Source organism: Chroicocephalus ridibundus, chromosome 9 (genome assembly GCF_963924245.1).
Source record: "Chroicocephalus ridibundus chromosome 9, bChrRid1.1, whole genome shotgun sequence".
NCBI classification, from domain to species: Eukaryota; Metazoa; Chordata; class Aves; order Charadriiformes; family Laridae; genus Chroicocephalus; species Chroicocephalus ridibundus.
The window spans coordinates 46,294,358-46,316,075 of NC_086292.1; the positions used below are offsets into that span (position 1 = coordinate 46,294,358).

General features: G+C 41.8%; 1 protein-coding gene across 1 annotated transcript in view; it reads right to left on the bottom strand.

Moving 5' to 3' along the window:
* Positions 1-21,718, bottom strand: part of ADAMTS17 (ADAM metallopeptidase with thrombospondin type 1 motif 17) — a 191,410-nt gene that overhangs the window by 123,686 nt on the left and 46,006 nt on the right. The window lies entirely within an intron of this gene.

Consider the following 21,718-nt stretch of genomic DNA (forward strand, 5'->3'; position numbering starts at 1 on the left):
CTGATGGAGGGGGGTCCCAGGCACTGCAAGAAGTCAGCCATAGCCTATTTCAAATAGGCCTGCCCGTAAGTTTGCCTTTACCCTTAAAGGGAAAGTGAAATATGAAATAAACTCAATCTCCATGTGCCTGAGAAAGAAATCTACACCGACAACAGGGACACCGTTTTTCCTCTGTTTGTACTTAATCAAAGGACAGAGAATATAACTCACTGTCTGTCTCATTCTCTTGGCACCGTACAAGAGACAAAAGTGAGTCCAGGGAAGAAACTGGTTCACAATTCTCTTCATCTTGTTGAATGGCAGAACATCCACTCCCTGCTGAGGGCTTAAATTCCCTCCAGGGTGGGAGGTGGTTGAACCATATCAAGGAAACAAGGCAACATAAGACTGGTCCAAATACAACCCTCTACACAGGCCTGGGTAGGCACTCAGATAACAAGTGAACAGGCAAAGTAAAAGACCTCAAAATGAGTTTGCAATTCTGTAGAATTTAAGCTAGAATACCATCCAGGCAGGTGTATTGTGTATACGACTCCCCTCCTTTTAGATGATGGAGGAAAGTAGTGGAAGTAGCTTCCAGCACTAGTTTTTTTGACCACTGGTAAGCCCATGCCATTTCTGCAGGCAGAAGATGATCTCGATTCCTAGGAATCCCAAGAAACCTGTAGCTAAGGGCATGTGAGCTTCATTCCTCCAACTCTACAGCACATATTGGGTTTCATAAGAGGTTTTCAAACCGGTATCCAAGTCCCTGTATATATTCCTCCCTGCCTCACCGAGAAACTGGCAAGTACTACAACAACTTCATAGAAAAATGAGCTAAGACACAACGTTCAAGTAACTGGTAAGATCACACAAGCCACCACGAATTCTGAGAATACACATCAGAGCCTGACTTTCTGTGCCTAGCCAACTTGTTGCAAATATGCCCATCATCACAGAATCCTCTTCTTGCTTTGGAGAATCTACCTTATCCTGAATTTCAACGTGACCTCTATAAAACTCTGTTCCTTGCCTCCAAACCAGCATGACCTGCAGCGATGCAGCACGTTTCCCAGAACTCAGTGTACTCTGTGGCTGGACACCTCCCCTGTGGGACTGAGTGTTGTCCTGTAGTGCCCAATAAAATCTCCTCTTCCCTGTAACTCTGAAAACACTGTCACTTCCAGTATACACAACTGCTGTCAGAATCCCAAAAGCCCAGCAAGAAAAATAAATAGCTGAAACACAAAGTGTAGTTACTTTCTGAATCTCTTGATTTTCATTACACACACCCTGAAAGACTAACAAATAACATCTCACCCTGATATTCACAATGTGATGTTTCTAGAGCCGATAATGGAATACTGCTCAGAACACAAGGTCCTAATAGCACAAATGAATGAAATACACGATATGTTTTATAGGGGATACTTTTCTGACTACTGGGAATACTTAAAGATACTTGGTACAGAAATCTTGCTATGGCACCCAAGGGCCTAGCAACTGGCCCTGGATAACATTTCACAAGACCAGCAGTCTATTTGTGAGAGCCAAATTCAAGCCTTTGTCTTTGTGAAATGACGGTGATTCATGCAGATATACCCAAATCTTAGCCATGGCACCACTGAGGTTCATCACAACTTTTCAGTTGGCTCTCTCAGCCCACACTGAACTCTGCGCAGGAATGTGCTGCCCCCATTTTCAAACAGATCAGCTGACACGTAACTGGGGTTTGTCTGGGCAAGTTGCCCTACTTGACACCTTTCTGATAAAAAAGCCTTTATCAGACCAGATCTTTTCATGTCTGTAAACCTGCAAAGAAGGCAAGATTCTGAATATCATTAGACCTTAAAGGAGTGCTTTTGCTATCTTCTTTTTCTCTTTGTTTAATTGCCCTGCAGGACAGCAATTAATGGAACATGTGGAATCCTTTCCCCAGCATGGCCAACTCTCAGCTTTAGCTTTCAGTCTTTCTGAGGGGCTTTTATGTTTCCTGGGAACCCTCCTGTGCTTTTCTGAGTTTAATGGATGCATCATTTATCTCCTCCTTTACTAATTCGCCCCCCTGCAGACATTCCTCAAGATGTCAAGAGCCTTATTCTAGTGCTACTTGCGTTGGATTTACACTGTGCTAATTCACTGATTTAAGCAGAGCCTCTCCCAGTGTACAAGGGGCTGCCCAGACAGTTGAAAAGCCCTAGTGATCGAGACCACTCCTGACTTTAGGGATAACTGTCCTCACCCAAGCTAGTAAAACGTCACTTCAGATACCAAATGCATTGAGATGAAGAAAGATGACAGATGTTCTAACACCTTTGTGGCCTAGAAGAGGCTTTGACCAAGGCCTACAAAAACATGCCAGACAAGCTATTACCACTGCATTGTGCCAGCAAAGAGCAGACAACCTTCGGAAACCCCCAGAGGTTTGGCATGGGCATCTTTGAAAACCACATTCTTTTCCAAAACCATACAACAAAGATTTGTGATCACAAGCCTAAATATTCACCACGCTGACCATACCTGAGGAGAGGTATGGCGTTCACAGTAATTCAAGGAAAGCTAGAAACAAGAATACTGGTTAGCCTCATAGAGCAGATATCCATCAGGAGTGACACGGTATCACTGATCTTGCCTTGGAGCAAGAGAATGCATTAAAAGACCACCTGAAGCTCTTTCTAGCCCTAATTTTCTAAGCTTTTACAATAAAACAATGGGATCTAAGACCTCAGCAAAGAAGGAGATTAAAAGAAATACCCTGTTTATTTGACATCTGCTCTTTGTTCAGCATGACATCCTCTATGCCATTAACATGACTCCTCCCTTTCAGCAAACCCTTGCTTCCCTAGATGACAGCACATTAATAAATCCTCTCCATCTAATGTGACATGAGGAGTGGCTTAATTAACTGAAGCAGAGGAAGCAGGGTATCATCTACATGTTTACTCTACTTTGATATGCTAACAGCCACATTCCAGAGAGCTTCTCCCACATACTCCCCAGCGACAGGAGCCTGGGCTGCTGCTGAATGCAGATCTCAAACAGGCGAAAACACAGTTCCTTTCTGCATTCCTGTTTCTCTAGTTAAATCTGAAGTTTTGGATATTTAGTCCAAATCAAACCACCATTCCCGAATGTAGGTTCCCAAACCCTGGCAGCTAATTCACCATCTGTTTATAGGCATCATTACACAGTGCTGAAAGTCTTCAGGCTCATGCACACACATGGAAATACACGGGCTTAATTACCCAAAGTAAGATATATTACAACAGCTGTACTCCCATTAAGAGGAAAGGCAGAGGAAGAGCTAGCTAAGTGCGTCTGAGAGAAGTACTCCAGTTGGGGAGGGACTGATTGACTGGATGAGTCAACATATAGTGCAGAGAAGTATACAGAAGCCTGGCATAATTCAAATTTAGTGAACAAGGGGGAAAGACAGATGGGAAGAGATAAGGGATTCAGAGGAGACAGGGACAGAAAAGTAGCAAATGGAGGTAATATGGGTTTTCCAGAAGTCTTCAAGAAACATGACTTTGATCTCATAAGCAGTGGGGAGTCACTTCCATGGGAGGCAGGGGTCAAGGAGGGCACGAGATAAGATCAGAAGGGAAGATGAGCTCTCTGAGAACTTCTGTGTGTACTTACTGCTGGAGAAAAATGGATCTACAGCCCTGGGTCATATGTTTCTGGCATCACGGGTTCACTTAAGGAAAGGTAGGAGCTGGACTGCAACAAGGCCTGATGAGGACATTGAAGTATTCAGGCAAGGAGACCCGTGCCTTAGTGTGGGTAAAAAAAGTGGCACATAGCATAAGGAAAGCACAGCTGTTAGAATTGGTATAGAAAAAAACAATGGAAATCAGTGGGATACAAGCTATTGAAAGAAAAAGAGACAGGCACAGGGGACAAGGTTGTTCAAGGGTATCTTACACCAAAAAGGAATCAGATCTAGCAGAAGTCAGGAGAGATCTGATGCTTTTGAAAGACTACAGGAACATGTGACTGTGAATTCAAAAACACCATCACCAACAACTATGAAACGAAACTGTAAAAGAGTATTTGGATTCTGGCCCTTGAAAGTCACTTCTGCCTGGGTCTCAAAGGCATTTGGATTTTAAAGTCTTCTGTTGGCCTCATTTTGTTAAACAGATGTAGACTGCACTGCAGAGATGAACCTGCTGGTCCTTTCTACAACCTGTTGTAGAATCGAGCAGGATCTTCCCTTCTCACATGCATGCAAATATTGGCATGATAACATGCAAAAGACAGGCAACCTGCCAAGGCAACAGGAGGACTCGGCACTGGATTCAGGATTTGTGCAGCTGGTGAATAACTTTCACTTCAATGGCTGAAGGAGCAAGACACGGGATAGAAATGAATCCACGCCTCTGACCTGCTGGATGGCTTGACAAGAGCAGAGCGCTCCACCTGTTCCTTCTCTGAACAGCTTTCACGAGTCTCACCTTTCACTTTCTCAGATGTTACTAAAAATCAAAATTATTTCAACATTTCAGTTTTTTTCATTTTGACCTGTCCTATTTGGTGGAATAGGCCTGAACTCAAGAATTGCTTCAGTGTCCCCTAAGCTGCATCTATCAGGAAATCAATAAGTCACCAAACGAAACAAACAAACAAACAAACAACTCTGCCATCAGAAAGGAAAGTGCCCGAGGGCTACCATGTCCCGTGCTTACCACTCTGACACATGCCTATGTTAGTCCGTTAACACCCATCCTGTTCACAGGATGGGTTCCCATCTGAAGCTATAATCTTCCAAGAAATGGAAAACAATCCTGGCATTACCTGCAATAGCTACAACTTGGCAAACTGTGTGGGGCTTCAAAATCAGCTTTGAGACAATTTTCATCTTGCTTTTTCAGATGAGTTCTGTGACTTCCAGTTTTGAATTCATCAGTTTGTCCCTGCAACTCATCTGAGCCATCTGCTTCAACAGAGGGCCTGAGTTCAGAGAGAACGAAGGGCAATGAAGAAAAAGATCAAATCAGAGTTTTTAATGAAACTGCTAAAAAAAAAAAGGAACATGGAATTCAGCAGCAGGGATCCTGGAGCCTTCAAATTCCTCAGTATCTCCTTTCCAGAATGAAGAGACAAGGTCAGACTTGGCAATAAATCAGAAAAAATATTTGGAGTCTTTGTACCAAACAGCATCTGCTTTAAGAGCTAACAGTCAGGGTCCAGCATTCAGTTCCAGTTCTTTTTCGTAATTGCAAACACTAAGAAACTCATGAAGCTACTCAAATAAATTAAAAGCTACTTTTAACAGTTTCAAGAGCTTTGCTGAGCCATGCCTATCTCAGCCTACCGTAGTGTTAGTCGGGGGTGGGTTCATGAGCAAGGATCCGTCCTGCAATCGTTCAACAGCATTCAGCAATGTATCACGAACAATGTTTCAGTGTCTGGAGAGTTTCAGCACAGTCTGCTGAACAGGACAGTTTTGGAGATGAACACCTGTGCTGCTGATGAATGGCATTCTTCCACGGCTCTCAATTAAATTCTTTCCATGTTTTTAAAGAATGACTAAGCAATTGTTACTCTGAAAAAGTGAATGAATCTATACTTTTGAAACATGTTAATATTTAAAGCGTATTTTATTTTTAGGCGCTGTATGCGTGTCAAGCTGTTCTCTTGGCAAAATAAGAGCAACTCAGGCGACTAGCAGAGCAGGCCAGCAGAATGGGATGATTCACAGAAATCAAACTCTGAACAGATGCTTTTCCAAATTGCTTCTGTGATACTTCTCAATTACAGCTTCTACATCCTGACTTACAGGGCTGTCTTAGCTCCTGGCTTCACTCTGTCAAGCTGCCAGCCAACACACGCACTGATAAACTTGTTTAGCAATTCTTGGTTCAGCCCTTCTGTTTTAATTCTTTGCTGAGTGCCTGACTTGAGAAAACTGACAAACACAGGGTTTTTGCCTGATAATGTTAATGGGGTTGAGTTATTCTGTCGAAGTCAGATCTTGGGCTGGAAAGCTTGTACCATGCAAGAGAATGAAGCCGGTCCCTAATACCTCAGCATTGGCTACTACCTCTGTCCCAGCAGTAGGGAGCGAAAACGATCCTTCCACATTGGTGGGCAAAACGAGGAGACTACGGCAGTGCCATGGCTCTGCTTCTCTCCTCACACAGTACCACAGTAAACACATTTATTCTGGTAGAGCATGATGGTATGGTGGAAGGGAAGGTGGCAATGTAAAAAACCCTCAAAACTTACTGCAAAATTAATGGCTTGATTTCCTACACATTTGCATTTCCACTTGGGGTTTTGGATGTAAGTGTGGGTGATACAACCTTTCTCTCAGCGGCAGCATCAAAGGGAGAGGGCTTTCTCCTCTAGTCAGCTTCCTAGTTTTCAGAAAACTTCCAAAAGCCTATTATTTCTGAGATCCATATCCTCAAATGTGACTCCAATTTGCCAATGAGTTAAAAAGCTATTTGGGAAAGACTGTCATTGGGGTAGACAGACATAAGCACAAAGCACACACATTGCATACACATACTCATCAAATCAGGTTAGAATTGCCGTTAACCTAAAGGGCCCTCCTCTGGGCTCCCAAACAGAGCTGTCTGTCTCAACTTCCACCCCACAGGAAGGGAAGGACCCGCATGGTACTTTACATAGACATAACCACATCACAGCACCAGCCTGTCAGAAGAGAAGTAATTTCAGAGGTAATGTAGCTGGAAGTGTTTTTAATATGTCCTGAATCTACTTTCTTTAGTACCTCTTTCTCTAAATTCCTCAAAAATAAAATGTCACCCTTAAAGTAACACAAGTTAGAGAGAAATTTTCACTAAAAAAAGAGACCAGCGTGAGCTTTTTCTCTCACATAATAAAAAGAAATCTCTCATGTTCAAACTCGAGCTCCTGTGAAAGAAAGCACAAATTTGCATGAATACCACTGCTTGCGATGACTGACAGCAGCCAGAAGAGTCCCTGGTGCCTCACGGACACAAGTCAAGGCACAGTCCCAGTCCTGAGGCCTTTACAGTCTGAATTCAGAAATGACAGCATGTGAGGCTCGTGGGGAGGCTGCACCTGCAGGCAGCACTAAAGAAACTTACTGTCAGTATCCTGCAGGATCCAGCGGGACATTTCCATGCACGTGTATTCATGTTATTGCTCTAGGGCTTTATGCTAAAGTACCAGGACCAACAAAGGGAGAACCGCCTCTTCTAGTCTCACGTGCTTCTAAATAAAACACCCCTGGGAAGTGCAAGAAGTTTCTCCATTACTTGTACGCTGTCTGGGTGACATTTCCAGTTCTGAATCAAATCTATGCGTCCCTGATTAAAAACTATGTGCTGAGTCTGCACCATGGTTTGCAGGGGTTTTCTAGCTGTCAGCCCCACTCAGTAAGTGGCTCGTGGAGAGAATTTGCAACGGTAACAGCTGTGCTTCCCAGCTACGCAGACAGGGTACTTTTGTATAAGCTGGCTTTAGTGCCCAGTGGCAGCGGCCTCCTGTCAGCTGCCATGTAATGAGATGCAGTTCCCAACAAAGTCACCAGAATAATGACAGCATCAACAGCTTCATGGCATTCACAAAAAACAAGCTGAATACGTATTACATCTGACGTAATTGTACCCACTATCATAATCACGATGGGCTTGATCAAAACCTGACTGAAATCAAGAGGAGTATTACTACTGGCTTTGGAGAAGGTGGTTTAAGACTTTTCCTGGCTTCTTTTACTTAGTTCCACACCCAGAAGGCTGGTCTTTTTTAGTTCCATGCAAAGCCAAAAAGCTTTATTTACTTCAGTGTTTAGATCATGTTGTGGCTCACAGACACTGGTGCACAAGGGGGTATTCTGCATCTCTGTAAACACACCGGTTCATCGAACAAATATGGACTACAGTTTTCCCATGTCTGAAAATGTAACAAGCAATAAAGATAAAAATATAAAAGAGAGGGATCTTCTGAGATACTTCATCAAAAGTTACTTTTAAATCTGTTACTCAGACAAGGTATCTAACCATCACAGCAAACGCACCTCTGCACTGCATCACAAACTGCAGCAGTCAAGAGTCAGGGCCCAGCATGGCAAGGACCAGATGCTCTCAGAATCCAGGGCCTTTGCTCTGAGCCAAGAGCATCGCACCCTTCTCCAGTCCCCAGTTTCCGAGAGACAGCACAGAGAAAGCAAACATGCGAGAGAGCTCTTCTCCTTCGGGAGAGGGAGAAGGGAAATGGGAAGGTTGAAGTGAGGCAGATAAACACATAGAAAGACATAGAAAGAAACCTGGGGCAAATCAGAGAACATTAGTTCTCTGGGAGGAAGAGACACGAAACTGAAACATAATCAAGTTATCAGACTCTCAAGAGGCAACTGACATCTCCGAAAGAAAACTACAAAGCTTAGGACTTCAATAGTCCTAAGCAACATTTTATGTGGCAGGATCCGATCTGGATACAGAGGGCCAGGCAAGAATCACAGAGAAAACCACCTGCAAGGACAGAGCAACTCCAGTGATCAGTGCTGCTTTGCTGAAGTCCAAGTCAACAGACACTTGTAAGAGGCCACCAAAGGCATTTGAAGGAGCAGCAGGACTTCCAAGAACCTATCAGGAGTCAAGACAAAGGGCAATAGAGGTGTAGTCAGGAACTTCATCCATACTTGGGCCCAGACAAGACCAAGGTGGAGATGGTACTTTCTCTCTGACAAACAGACATAGCTAGAAAAGAAGACAAACGAGGGCATCGAAGATAAGGAAACATGTGTCTACAGATTTCTTAAACAGATACAAAATATAAATTCTAAACAGAAATTTAACTTCAATCTCTTACTTTCCTCTCGTTTCAAGAGCAACAAAGTCTGATTAGACTGATGGACTCATTTTAGACCATCAGTTTAACTTTCCAATAAATAAAAACATCCACACAGAGTTTCTTAATTTACTGGCCAGTTTTCTTATAAATAACTGCGGTGTTTACTCTATTTGTCTACTACAGCACAAATATTGCTGTACATGCTAGAGCTTGATGGATGACATTATTAAAACCAACAAATAGATCCTCAGCAGAACATTAATGTGTACCCAGCAGTCTAATTATGGTCAGACAGAGCCTTAATACAAACAGATCAGGCAAAATAGCTACACAAAAATGTATGACACAACTACACAAAACCAACAAATATCTTCAACCTGCTGACTGCTCATGACCACTAACTAAAGTAGAAATACAAGGCTAATTCCAAGCTAAGCAAACACAGAAATCCTTAGCATTCTACAAATCATGCTGAAACAGTACAGAAGGAGGAAGATATTTGATGGGTTTGGTCTAGGATTTTTTTTTAATTTTTCTTTTAAAATCAGTTCAACATATTTCTATCTGCTGATTGAAAAGGTAAAAAGACTTGTCAGACAAACACCCTACCAGATTATAGGATTCTGAACCTGAAATTTATAACTGTATATAAGTATTTAACAGGACGCTTGTGTCCAAATAAAATTCCAGGCATTCAAAGGACAGTTTATATATAAAAAAACATATCTATACACACACCTCAGTGAGAATTCGGCTAAAATTTCACCATCTCCTACAGTCACCTTCCTATCTAAATCGGTGAGAACTTGATGAGGAAACTCCAGTATTTTCTACAAGGAAGATCTGGTCAAAATCAGGTATGTAAAATTCAAAATACTCTGCCATGCATTTAAAGACAGTATTTTTTTTCCAGAACGGGCATTATCAAAAGGTGTATGCATTCACATAAATGGATATAGAAATGCAAACACATGCACAGATATAGTCACATATTCTTGCATTGATCTAACCAGGACGCAAAAATAAACAAAGGACCAATTTCTCTCTAGTCTGTATCCCAACGCAGAGAATCATTATACCTCTTCAAAATAAATAATTGCCCAGGGGAAAGAGAAAGCTACAAGTGAAGCCTATCATCAGAGCCACTGATCACAAGTGCCACGTTGTATTCACTCAGGGTTAATGAAGATCAGTGTAATTTCCCAGCTAGAAACCCATGCAATCTACAAGACAGCTGAAAAGCAAAATGATCCTACAAAATCTAAATCTTTCACTGTATACCAGCACTGTTGATCACTAGTGCCTCCTCCCTCCCAAGGATGCGCAAAACTGCAAAATCTTTTTTTTGGCCTTATTGCTCTACCCATTTCTCAAAAGACACGAGCACAGAGGCAACCTTTGTTCCCTGTAGTCTCTGAATAAAAATTTTGAATTGGCAGAAATACAATGGACCTTTTATCAGTACTCTTTCCTACTTACTCTTCAGGCCACTCAAACCAGTTATTTCTCATGTTCCACGACCACAAACTTCAGACACTAACTAGTGCAATGAAACTCCGTTACAAGCTTTTAGAAAAAGCTAGGAATGTGAAGCCTACTGCATCTCCCCCTTCTCCTTGTCTGTTCTGGCAGGAAGAGTCTTCGAGAATTCCAACAAGTCACTGAACCATGATCTTGCTTCCTTTCCTAGAAACCATGTTGGCTTTCTTTTATCTCTTTTTATCTGTTTGGCCTGTTTGCTCACCTCTACCCGTTTAAACTTTACCAAGAAATGAGGCTGAAAGAATTCTTCTGGATTTTCTGGACATTAAACAGAGAAATGTGAATTTGCTGATTCAGCAGGCCAATCCTCAGCTGAGCATTAGCTCTACGCCAGATGTTCTAAGGTGAGGCCAAAAGATGACCAAAATTATCCCCAAAGACATAAATTCTGAACAAATTATGAAGTTACCATCTTATCTTTGGACGCAGTCTCCTGTGGAGTACGAGAATCAGCTGAGATGGCTGACATGATTACTACCTGTTATCTGCATCGACCCTCTCTAGAGTTTGCTGTCAGGAAACAGCTCAGGCAGGCGCTTCTCCAAAAGGGAAGGGGCACTGAAGTTGAGTATGATCAGGCAGTAGAGGCAATGGCCTCACTGAAAAAGGCGCAGTCCCACTGCACCCAGGCAGGGTGAGCGGAGAGGTTCTTAGCGGAGCTTTCTTGAAGTGCTTTCCTCAAAGCTGGACACCTGAACCATTACCTAAGGTGGCACAGCAGCCAAACTCCCAGCAGGGCTGGGGATGCTCTCAGGGCCCTGACATTTGCCATCCCTGTAATGCAAATGCATCCTGTGTTCCCCTGAACTGCCGTGGTTCACAATCCTACATGTTAATGAAAAAATGTATGGTAAATCATCTTAGTCTTCTGTAACTGTGTCATCCTCTTTCTCAACTTCCTAGGTGCTTCTCTAAACGTCTGTTCCGCTTCTACAAGTAACAACTACTGAAGGAAGTTTAGCTCCTTGATCACTCAGTTTTATGATCTACCATTTAATAAACCACAGGATTCGCGGTGCTGACATACAGAATCCTTGTCCAACAGTAAAGTATAAAGGACTACAAAGGGGGCACGCTGAAATATGATGGATTTTTATTTACATGGCATGATTTTTCAGGTGTAGGTGTAGATAAATTTGCATTTAAAGTTTAAATTCACTTCCACTATGGGCAACAGAGCATTTATACCCCTTTTAATGGCCCAGTTGAAACCTCCAAGTAGGTGAAATTTACACACTTTTTCATTTACAATTATAGCACAAAACAGTCACAGCTGATCAGCTTGGAGTCAAGAAACTATTAAATACAATTATATCACTTATGCTTTGCTGCATTCTAACCATTACTGTGTGGGACAGAACCTCTAAAAATAGGATTGTATTTCTGAAGATATTCAGTGGTGCAAAGTCCTGTTACATGCCCAGCTCCTATTTGCATTATGTGTAGCACAATCGCAACTGAAAGACTTGGAGCTTGTGCTGAGGCAGTGGAAGTGGGAGAACTGTTAAATAAAACCCTACAACATTCCAAGGACTTAAACTGACTTTCAATCTACTGAGTGCACTTGGTGTAGCAAAATCCTTCCAGGACTAGACACCCCACAAAATAGGCTAAGTATTATACTAAGTCATGTTACCAGATGGTTAACCGAAGTTGAAAAAAAAAAACAAAACAAATGAAAATCAGTGCAGTCAAGCGTCCTTCTTGGGGATGGGGGGTGAAGTTTTATGCACGCTTCCCAGTGCTGTTTTCTTGGTTATCACTAGTAAAATCTCATCTCTGCATTATTTAAAACTTGCTCTCAAAATTGCATTTAGTCTTGGCAGCTGCAAGACAAAAGAAATGTAAAAGTACAGTAGGCAACTATCCTTCATTTCCTTCCTTTGGTCTTACATATCCCGTGTGCAACTGGAATGCTTCTATGTGATTATCCAGTGGAGCAAATGCTACAATGAATGCAATCATGCCTTATTACCCTACGTGTCTGTAGCCTATTGCACAGCGATGTACAGATGTTTTTACACAGCTTGGTTTTTTAGCTACAGGGTCTATAAAACAATAGAAACTATCTGAAATGTTTTCAAGCCAGTAAAGGATAAAGGCACTGTAAAGCAGTCAACTGGATAAAAGCCATCTATGTCTGACAGGAGGAGAAGAAAAATCTCGGAGGTTTCTCAATTATAAATGCGTCAGCTTTCTTAAACAATATGTGGCTGCAGTCTGCAGCAAATTGACCGGGCTGGAACGCGTAAACAGAGGTAAAAATAAAGACCCAGGCAGTGGAAAGAAGAAACACAAACCTCTGACCTGTTGAAGGGCTGAATCATTATTTTACTGATAGCAGGTTTGACGCTGTAGAAAACAACCATTATTTCTCTTTCCACAGCCTTATATTATATAAAAGAAGAGTAAGCAGGATGAGCTATGAAAGCACAAGAGGTGATTTTACTTTTTAATGCTCATTCTTTTGAGAATCCCCTAGAGAAACAAATCTTCAGCAAAAGGAAGTGGATGGAGCTTGGGCGTAAAGCTGGTGAAGCAGTGCAGAAAGCATGTAAAATCTGCAATCGGCAAGTCTCTACTTATACGGACGAGGTGAGAGACAACAGCAAAAATACTATAAACCCCAAAAGACAGAAACGGTCTGTCCACGGACATAATGTAATGAGATTGTTCTGCTCATGTCTCCCTCAAAGGCTTCTCAGCTTCACGCACACAGTAGCAAGGAGCAGTTCCAGAGCTTTTCTTGACAGTTGTTCGGCCGTGTGTGCTTTGCTGGACATCAATTAGGCTTCTGCCTCCAGCTTGTCTGTTTGCAAACACAATGACCACTTTCAGAGATAAACAGCAGAGATTTCTTTAAATCGTGATTAAATAGTATTTAGCCATAAGCAAAGCCTTCGCTTTTCGGCAGTGTCCCACAAGTCATCTCTAATTTAGAAAATAATCAAGACAGAAAACTGCCTAGGGGATTATAATTCAGAAGTTCTAGCGTAGTATATTCAGGTGAACCAAAAACGTAAGAATTGCCTGTCACACAAAAGAAAAGAAACATTATAAATTTATGTTTCTGATTGTTTTTTATTCCAAGCTAGCAGGAAAATCTACTCTATTTCTTCTGAGGGACACTATCACATAAATTCATTGGTAACTCTTAGTTAAAGTGTAATAACAAGTGCTTTTCCCCACAATGATTGCATGTCAAAGACCTAGGAAGGGGGTGAGGGGTAAAAAGATGGGGAAGGGAACATCTTATGCAGGTATCTGCCCTTTGAGCTAGGAGACTGAAATTCCCAGGTGCTTTGTGTACATGTCTATATAATTTCACACAGACATAAATGGCCCTGGAGTGGAATGCAGCACATGTTTGCACCCGTACCAGTCAAACTGCACAATGATTTAGTGCATAAAGTGAGTTATGACATGGAGCTGAAATGAAAGAATAAAGTCAGAGTATCAGAACAAATATCAACAAAGTCACGGCAAATATCTTCCCTCATGACATACTCCTTTTAATAAAGGCAACAGAAAGGAGCTTAGTTACACAGCGGTTTGACATTAGGCTAGGATTTGATTTGAAGTCCTAGATGCCTGATGGGGAAGTACCATAACACAATTCTTGTGGCCAGTGAGTTTTCCGAAGATATCTTTCACTCAAATAGTAATCAGCACCCGCCTTGTACAACAATGAGATGTGATGGCCTGAAGGATATTTACTCAGAAATAGGTTGCATTTTAGACAGTTGTTCTCTTGTATTTATCAAAACACGTTACCACGCGCCATCAATAAAACCATGGGAGAAGGTAAAGTTTTTGACTTAAGATAAGCTTAAACATCCTGCAGCACCTCTGGGGCAAGTCACAGTAAGGAAGACAAAAGCTCTGGCATAAAGCCTGGCTGGAAGGTCTGAGGGAGCAACAAGAAAAGCAAGATTTAAGACCAGCAAAGATACACTAACAAACAAAAGCAGGGTGGTAAGCTGATGAGAAGATTTTGAACATGCTGCCTTAGAGATGACAAAGACTATGTATGTATTTCAGCAAGCCAGCTTAAATATCTATGATCATTAATTACCAATAGCAGTTTAATGGTGGAGGAAATGAAAGGCCAGGTACAGAGCAGGAAGTGTGTTATTCTTCCCTGCTGACAGTGTTTAGTTCCAAATTGCTGAGAACAAGCTAGCTTCAAACATACAACACCACTGCGAGGCCTATTGTTTTATCTTGTGGGATGGGTGCTTACTAAGACGACAGACAGACAGATAAATAATTGGAAAATAAAAGTGCTTGAAACACATTTTGGGGCTACAAAAGGAGAATGATGTATGGAGAGGAACTAATAAGGAACTGCTGGAGGTTTACGAAGAACAAAGTGTAGTAAACGTAGGGAAATTCCATGACCTCAGTGGGTAAGCCATGCGGTTAGAGTGATGGAAGACAGACCATCCAGGCCTCTCCGGGGAGAGGAGGCTCTTGGTGTCCAGGCCCAGCTGAACAAAGAGAAGAAGAAGGAACAAAATTGAGCAAGAGCTTCTAAGAGCTCTGAGCTACCACCAAAGAGAAATAGACTCCTGGCAAAAAGGCAAGGGAAGGGGGTTAATCATGAGAGCAACTGAGGGTCTGTGACACTGCAGAACTAGGGATTGGAGACACATGGAAGACGGAACAATGACAAACGTACAGAAAATCTGTCACTAACCCCTCCTCCACTAAACGTTTTTGTCTACTTTAATTACACAAGTTAATTCTTGCCCCCAAGACATGAAACAACAGAGAGAAGATGGAAGAAAAAAGTTGACATAACTAGAAATTCAGTTGATAGCACTTGCAAATCAATACATTTTAAGAATAGAACAGACTGATCAATGACCTCTTTTCTACAAAAAGACCTTGCAACAGGACCATACAAGCTCCAAACTAAGGACAGTACCTTGTGTTTGGCTACTGCGTCCCTTCCAAAAAGACAGTCATTTTTCATCTAGGGAGACCAAGAATCCACCACTGCCCTTAGAATATGGAATGAATAAAGACAAACCTAAACAAGACTACTGAGCTGCAAAACAAACCCAAAGGCAAATGAAATTCAAATGTTCTGCTTTCTGTAACAATAAAAAGAGAAAATAAGTCTCTATAAAATAATATCAGCACTCCACCCAACCAACTACATTACACACATTGTAAGTTTTCATATAAATCAATCAGAAAGTTGATGTATTTAACAATAAACATGTAGTCTGTTAAAACTGGGAAGCCCACCTTTTTTATTTTTTGCAAACTGGATGGAGGGGAGTAGGTTGTGTATATATGGCCTTTGTTTGTATTTTCCATTGTACTTGTCTTACCAAAAGCAGAGTGGTCAGCTTCAGTGGGGTTTCATTTTCTGGCTTTCATAGCCTATTGGGTTTTTTGCAATATTTTTAAATATTTCAGAGATTTTGAAAGCTCAAATAGCTTAACAGACATGTCAACTGATTTTCAGAAAGTACAAAGCACCCTCTTTAGGATATCAGGCTTTCCAAAGATGTCCCAGGTAGCCCAAACCAACTAGTCTCTCTAGAAAAAACCTCAGCCAGTTTTTTGACAGAGGCCCAAAGGAGTGTTTGCTTGTCTCAGGCAACATGTAAGAACAGGATGAGGATCCTGACCCCACTGAAATCACTAACAAAACTCTCTCTGAGTCCAGTGTAAGCAGGATTTTCCTCTGGTCTTTAGCTGTGAGCCTGTGAACAGCTGTGTACATGTGAAACAGCCTGGCTGAAGCCATGCCCCTGAAACATGAAAGAAGGAAAAGCGCACATGGGACACCGAAGTGAGGAAGAGCAAGGGTTACGGCAGCAGGAATTCCTGATTACTTGAGTGGCTGCGCTCATCCCAGTGCTTCTATTAAAATTTATGCAATCTTATATTACAGTCACTTGGCACACAAATTTTTAGCGGGAATTTGGAAGAGGAGAGATTGCTAGCTGGTGAAAAGAAATTGGAAGGCCGTTGTGGGTAGGGTGGGGCCTGAGAGATGGTAGTGATGAATATGCCCAATAGCACAGTTCTGCACTGTCTGGGTTGTGCAGCTGCGCATTTATTCCCTAGCAACCAAAAGGCAAGGGAAAAAGTCTTCCACTGCACTGTACCATGGCTCCCCTTGGTTTCATAAAGCCAGCAGCCTGGCTCTCTGTTGCCCTACATAGCCACAAGTGACATAAAAATTTGCAATGCTGCGAGGTCCCTTTCTTCCACAAACACCAAATCAACTTGGCAGTGTTTCTTTAAGGGGCATTTTAACCTACAGTATGTTAATTTTAATGCATTAAAGTGAGTTTGATTTTGGTCTGAAGGACAGTCCCAGCAAGGCTTTTGCTAAAGCCAGGCACTGCTTCTCTAATGAATTGTTTTAAGCAGCAGGTATTTCTATTTATTCTGGCATCAAATAAAAACCCGCCCTGGAATATACAGAAACATTCAACACGAACCACTATGGAAAATGTTTTTAATGTGAGAATTCCTTTTCTTTTCCACTCACAGCAAACCAGTTAGTCTTTTCCCTTTCCTTGGGGATTAATTCTCTGTTGTGACACTGTTAGGGGATTGGAATCAGTATTACATAGGGAGGAAGATTTAAATGAACAGTACACACTACAGGCAGGACCAACAGGAACTGCCACTTGCTGTGGACAGGAGGCCACCCGACTGCACAAGCAAACACCGAAGGAAAAGGGAAAAATATGCTGCCGTTTATTCAGGTGTTTTACATGGAATAAAAAGGGATCAAATCTACTTGGAGACACAGACCAAGTAGATTTGCAATACTTGGGCATATTTTGAAACACTTTGCTATGATAAACTCATAAGAAGAAAGCAGAGTGTAGCTACAAAGGGAGGGACATTGGCTAATAGCACCATAATATGCAGCTCTCTATGATAGTACTTTTCACTTTGAAAGAAGGAAAGGACTAAGATATGAAGACACAGGTACAGCAGGAGGATGTCATCTGTGTAGTCACCCAGCAGTGCAGTGGCAAAACCAAAACCCAATTTCCCCATTCACATATCAGTGATTGGAAGACTCAAGAAAAAGGACACAAACTATGCAAGGGTTTATAATCTTCAGGACTCTCAACAAATTATCTTTGAGCCCTTTAATTAAAGCCAGACAGGAGATGGGAATGTTTTTCACAAAACATTCGCTTGTGGAAACAGTCTGGAAAACTATGTTTCTCAATCACCTCCGCTCTGATGCTCGGTTTTCTCCAGGCAGCTATTCCTTTAACTAAACCTGCCCATCTGCAGTATATGCACTATACTCTGCTTTCTTTTCCCCGACATCAAGCCACAGAAAAGCACATGTGACTGCAGCAGAGGTAAAGACATTTTTAACCAGGGCAATTTAAGGATATTTAACACACATTCTCATTTTCCATTTCCCAATTCCACAGTGCCCCCACTTTTATTATTAGCTGAATAAAGGGAAGCTTCAGCTTGGATCTGGGGTAACATGTACACTGAGGAATCAAGGCCAAGCTCTGCCTTGAAATATGCAGGATCATTCCTAACTAACCGTAAAGCTGCTTATTTGGCACTAGCAGTGGAAACATTGAACGAAAGGGGCATTCTCAATCTGCTTATGTCACAGAAAGGTTGGATTCTGACAACGTGCAAGGCTCCAAGCTGCAGCCTGATATTAATAGCTAGACATTAAACTCTCAATTTGGCTGGCTTAGAGGCAGCTCAATTGGAACAAAGATTTTTCTGCAGGAAACGGCAGATCTGGTTAGAGTCACATCACGAGAGATGAGTCTGAAGCAGCAGCGGACTGCAAACTTTGTGACTGGTGTGTGACGAGCTGGTGTCGCACAAAGTGAACCTGCCCTGCTCAAACCGCAGAGCACACCGGAGGTGCCGCAACTCAGGCTGTTGAAACACAGTTGCTGCAAATGTATTGCGCGCAGACATCTTGTTTTCCTTCCGTCCACCTCCTTTTGAATTCATTCGTTCTTAGGGCTAACTTACACAATCAAGTAGGGCAATGAGCATTTATAAACTATTTTTTAAACAAATGTGGTTCTGTTTCTTGACACAGCCAGTGGGGTATCACCCCACAAAGACATACCTACATATTTTCACCATTTTTGAGCTTGTTTCAGCCATTATGTAACCTTCCACACTACCTTGGCAGCTGGGCCAAGAAAATTTGAACTAAGTCCCCAGAGCAACTGGTTTCAGTGAGGGGCCCCTGCCAGAACACAAATACAAACCTCCTGCTGCTGTTTTCTCTCTGTGTCTGCATGGCAGGCAAAGATTCCAGACAGGTTTTTCAATATGGATCTTTTTGAGCACAAATGAACACCTCTTATAAGCCATTTAAACTTCATAATCCCACTTCCGAACAACTGCTGAGCCTCAATACTTCCATCAGGGAAAGTTTTGCTTCCATATTTCTCACAAGGTAAAGAAAATCAAGGCACTGTCACTAAAAACTCCGTTACCTACAGCGCTCTGAGTCCTCTTATTTCAATACACTTAATCTAATGGATTCTTTATAGCCTCTTAAACATGACTAAGCAACATCAGATTCCGGACTTGTATTGCATCATATACTCAAGGACATCACACTGCTTTATATGAGAACTTCTTAGGCTATGCAATCTCCTTTAGCTTTGCACTCAAAATCCTCATTTCACAGAGGTAGACAGAAGCATTCAGAATGTAAGTGACTTGCCAAATGTCACACAATGAGTCAGTGCCAGAGCTGGGAATAGAAATCAGGAGTCTAGAGTCCAGATTCTCTGCCTTATATAGAGCAGTAGCCTTAGTCTCCTAGTTTAGGAGCGTGCCTGCTCACCAGAAAGCCATTTCTTCCTTTACAGGATGGCAGTGTACCACATTGCAATGGCCAACTCCATCCATAAGCAGGTATAAAAACACTCTGCATCTGCTGAGGCCACGTTCTTCATATATAAAAGCGAAGTATAAGGCAAAAAATGAGAGCAAGTTGCTGTTAGAGAGAATTTTAGAGAGTGCTATAACCTCAGCCATCACCATCAAGACCAAATGCGATGTCACTCCTTGGGCTAGCTTCTTGCTTTCGCAGGCAGTCTTGATGATTTGGAGGGGACTACCTGTGGGAGCTGGAGTGAGGAATAGGAATCTGGCAACAATAGAGACTGCTGAAACATCAACATAATTCTTCATAAGCCAGTATGGTCTACCAATACGCAACAGCCTACTTCGATTGTTGCACTCATATTAAGCCCAAGTAAGTGTTATGCTACGCTGCTATTTTTATAACCAATATATACATACACACACACACACACACACACACAGAGGGCACGGAATGGTGGCTATGAAAACCTGTTTCTCTATGACTGACACCTATTTTTCCCTGTTCTAAGGAGGAAAACTGGAGAATCTTTCACACAATTTGCATTTAGTATTCTAATGCTAACCACTTTATCAAACCATGCCACAGAAGTATATTCCTTAAATAATTCTTCCTCTGCTGTGACACATATGCAAACGACACAACAAGGTCAAATTCCCTTCTGGTCTAACATCTGTAATATGAATGGATTACATATGGGCTAACTTTCATCAGTAAAGGAAAATCACATAGTTATATCACTAATCCAATACCTTTGGCAGAGAAAGGGGAATGAAGCTAATACAGCGCTATACCCATGCATAGAAGGCAGAGACAACGATCTCTATGTAAATCACAAATATTTGATATATTCAGACACATTGTCCATAATTATCAGATACTGTCCTATGGGTTCAGGACACACGTCAGGACTCAGAAACATGAAATATCTGTTTTACGGATAGGAATACATCAAAATCCAGCATTCTCCAATTTGATATTGCACCATGTCCTTAGCAGGCCAATGACCAGAGGAACTGGTTGCCTTCTTAAGGCTCTACCTCCAGTCACTAAGCACAAGAAGTATTTCTCAAGGCAGGGACAGATGAGATACCAGTGTGTGGTGTAACTTGGGCAGACTTCATTCAGATTGCAGCCCTACTGGAATAGTTCCTAATTTTATGGTTTTGAAGAAAACTTTAAAAATAAGGTCCCAATGTATACAACACAGAGATAAGGGTCTAAATTTGTAGATGATCTGAGAAAACTGCAGTAACTCACCAATGTGGGTACAGGCAGTAGTGCTTGAAAATTGATGTTATCAAAATATTTACTTATTTCAACAGTATTTAAGAAAAGATGGTATCATATGATGGAGGATTTCATCTGTACTCAGAGATAACGCATACTGCCTCTGGGTTCAGACAACAGAAACAGTGGGGCACAGAAAACGTGTAAGTGAAGACAGTGCTTTGCTGCCACATAATGAAACCATCAGGGGAGAAGGAAAGAAGAGTAGGATTGAAAAGAGCAAAGAGGCCAGACTGGTTTTGTCCCAGAAACATTCACCTTCTAAATATCTTGGAAAAAACTACGCTAGAAAGAGAAACAAATGATTTTAAGCTGTATTGTTCTGATCTTCCACTTTCTCCACTGGAGCCACAGCCTGCAGCAAGTCACAGCACAAGAAATTACTTGGGTATTGTAGGAACAGAAAAGAAGTCATAAAAATATTTCCTTAGTCATGCTGTCTATGGTAATATCATTCCCTGAATAGAAATCTTCAAAATACTGTCTTTAAAAATGGAAAGAGCTCTGACCTTAGACAGCATGTGTCTTCCATCAGCTTTGCTTTTTTTTTTCCCCCCACTTCTTTATTGTATCTTACCACAGCCATCTCCAGATGCAGGTACACAGTATAAAAACCTCCCTCAGTGGAAGCGTGTTTTCCATTGGACACAGAATAAACACATTGTGAGGGATTCCCACTGGAAAGAAAACTTGGACGTAGAGGCCAGTCCTTGCTCGTGTTTGAAAAAGAAAATGTATGTATTTTTCAGCTCTTTTTTTTCCCCTCCTTTCACTTGATCAGTCCACAACACAGAGAGGGAAAGGCCTGCATTCTGAGGTGAGACTTCTGTAGGTAGTCTCGGAGCTCCCGCAGGGCACTTTCCCCCATGCTCTTCATCACATAGCGAACCCTAGTCTGCGAGCATCTCTCTGAGCACTGGAGCGTAAGATCAGCTGAAAATCAGGATCCATTCCAAGTTTACACAGAATGTAGGATAAGGGGCCACTTGACTTTGAGGCAAGTCTTAAAAAGTCACGCAAGCATCATAGAGAGGATGTTGAGCTATGCCTGCAAACACTGCTGCTACTGTGGTGATTAAAAAAAAAAATACCAAAAGAACAGGTACAGTGAAGGTTACTGCTACCTATGTTAAATAAATAAATAAATAAACAAAGTATTTAATGTGTAGGATGTAAGGACCCTGTGTACCCAGGGTTTGGTTACGATTAAAGGCAGTTAGGAAGTAGGAGGAG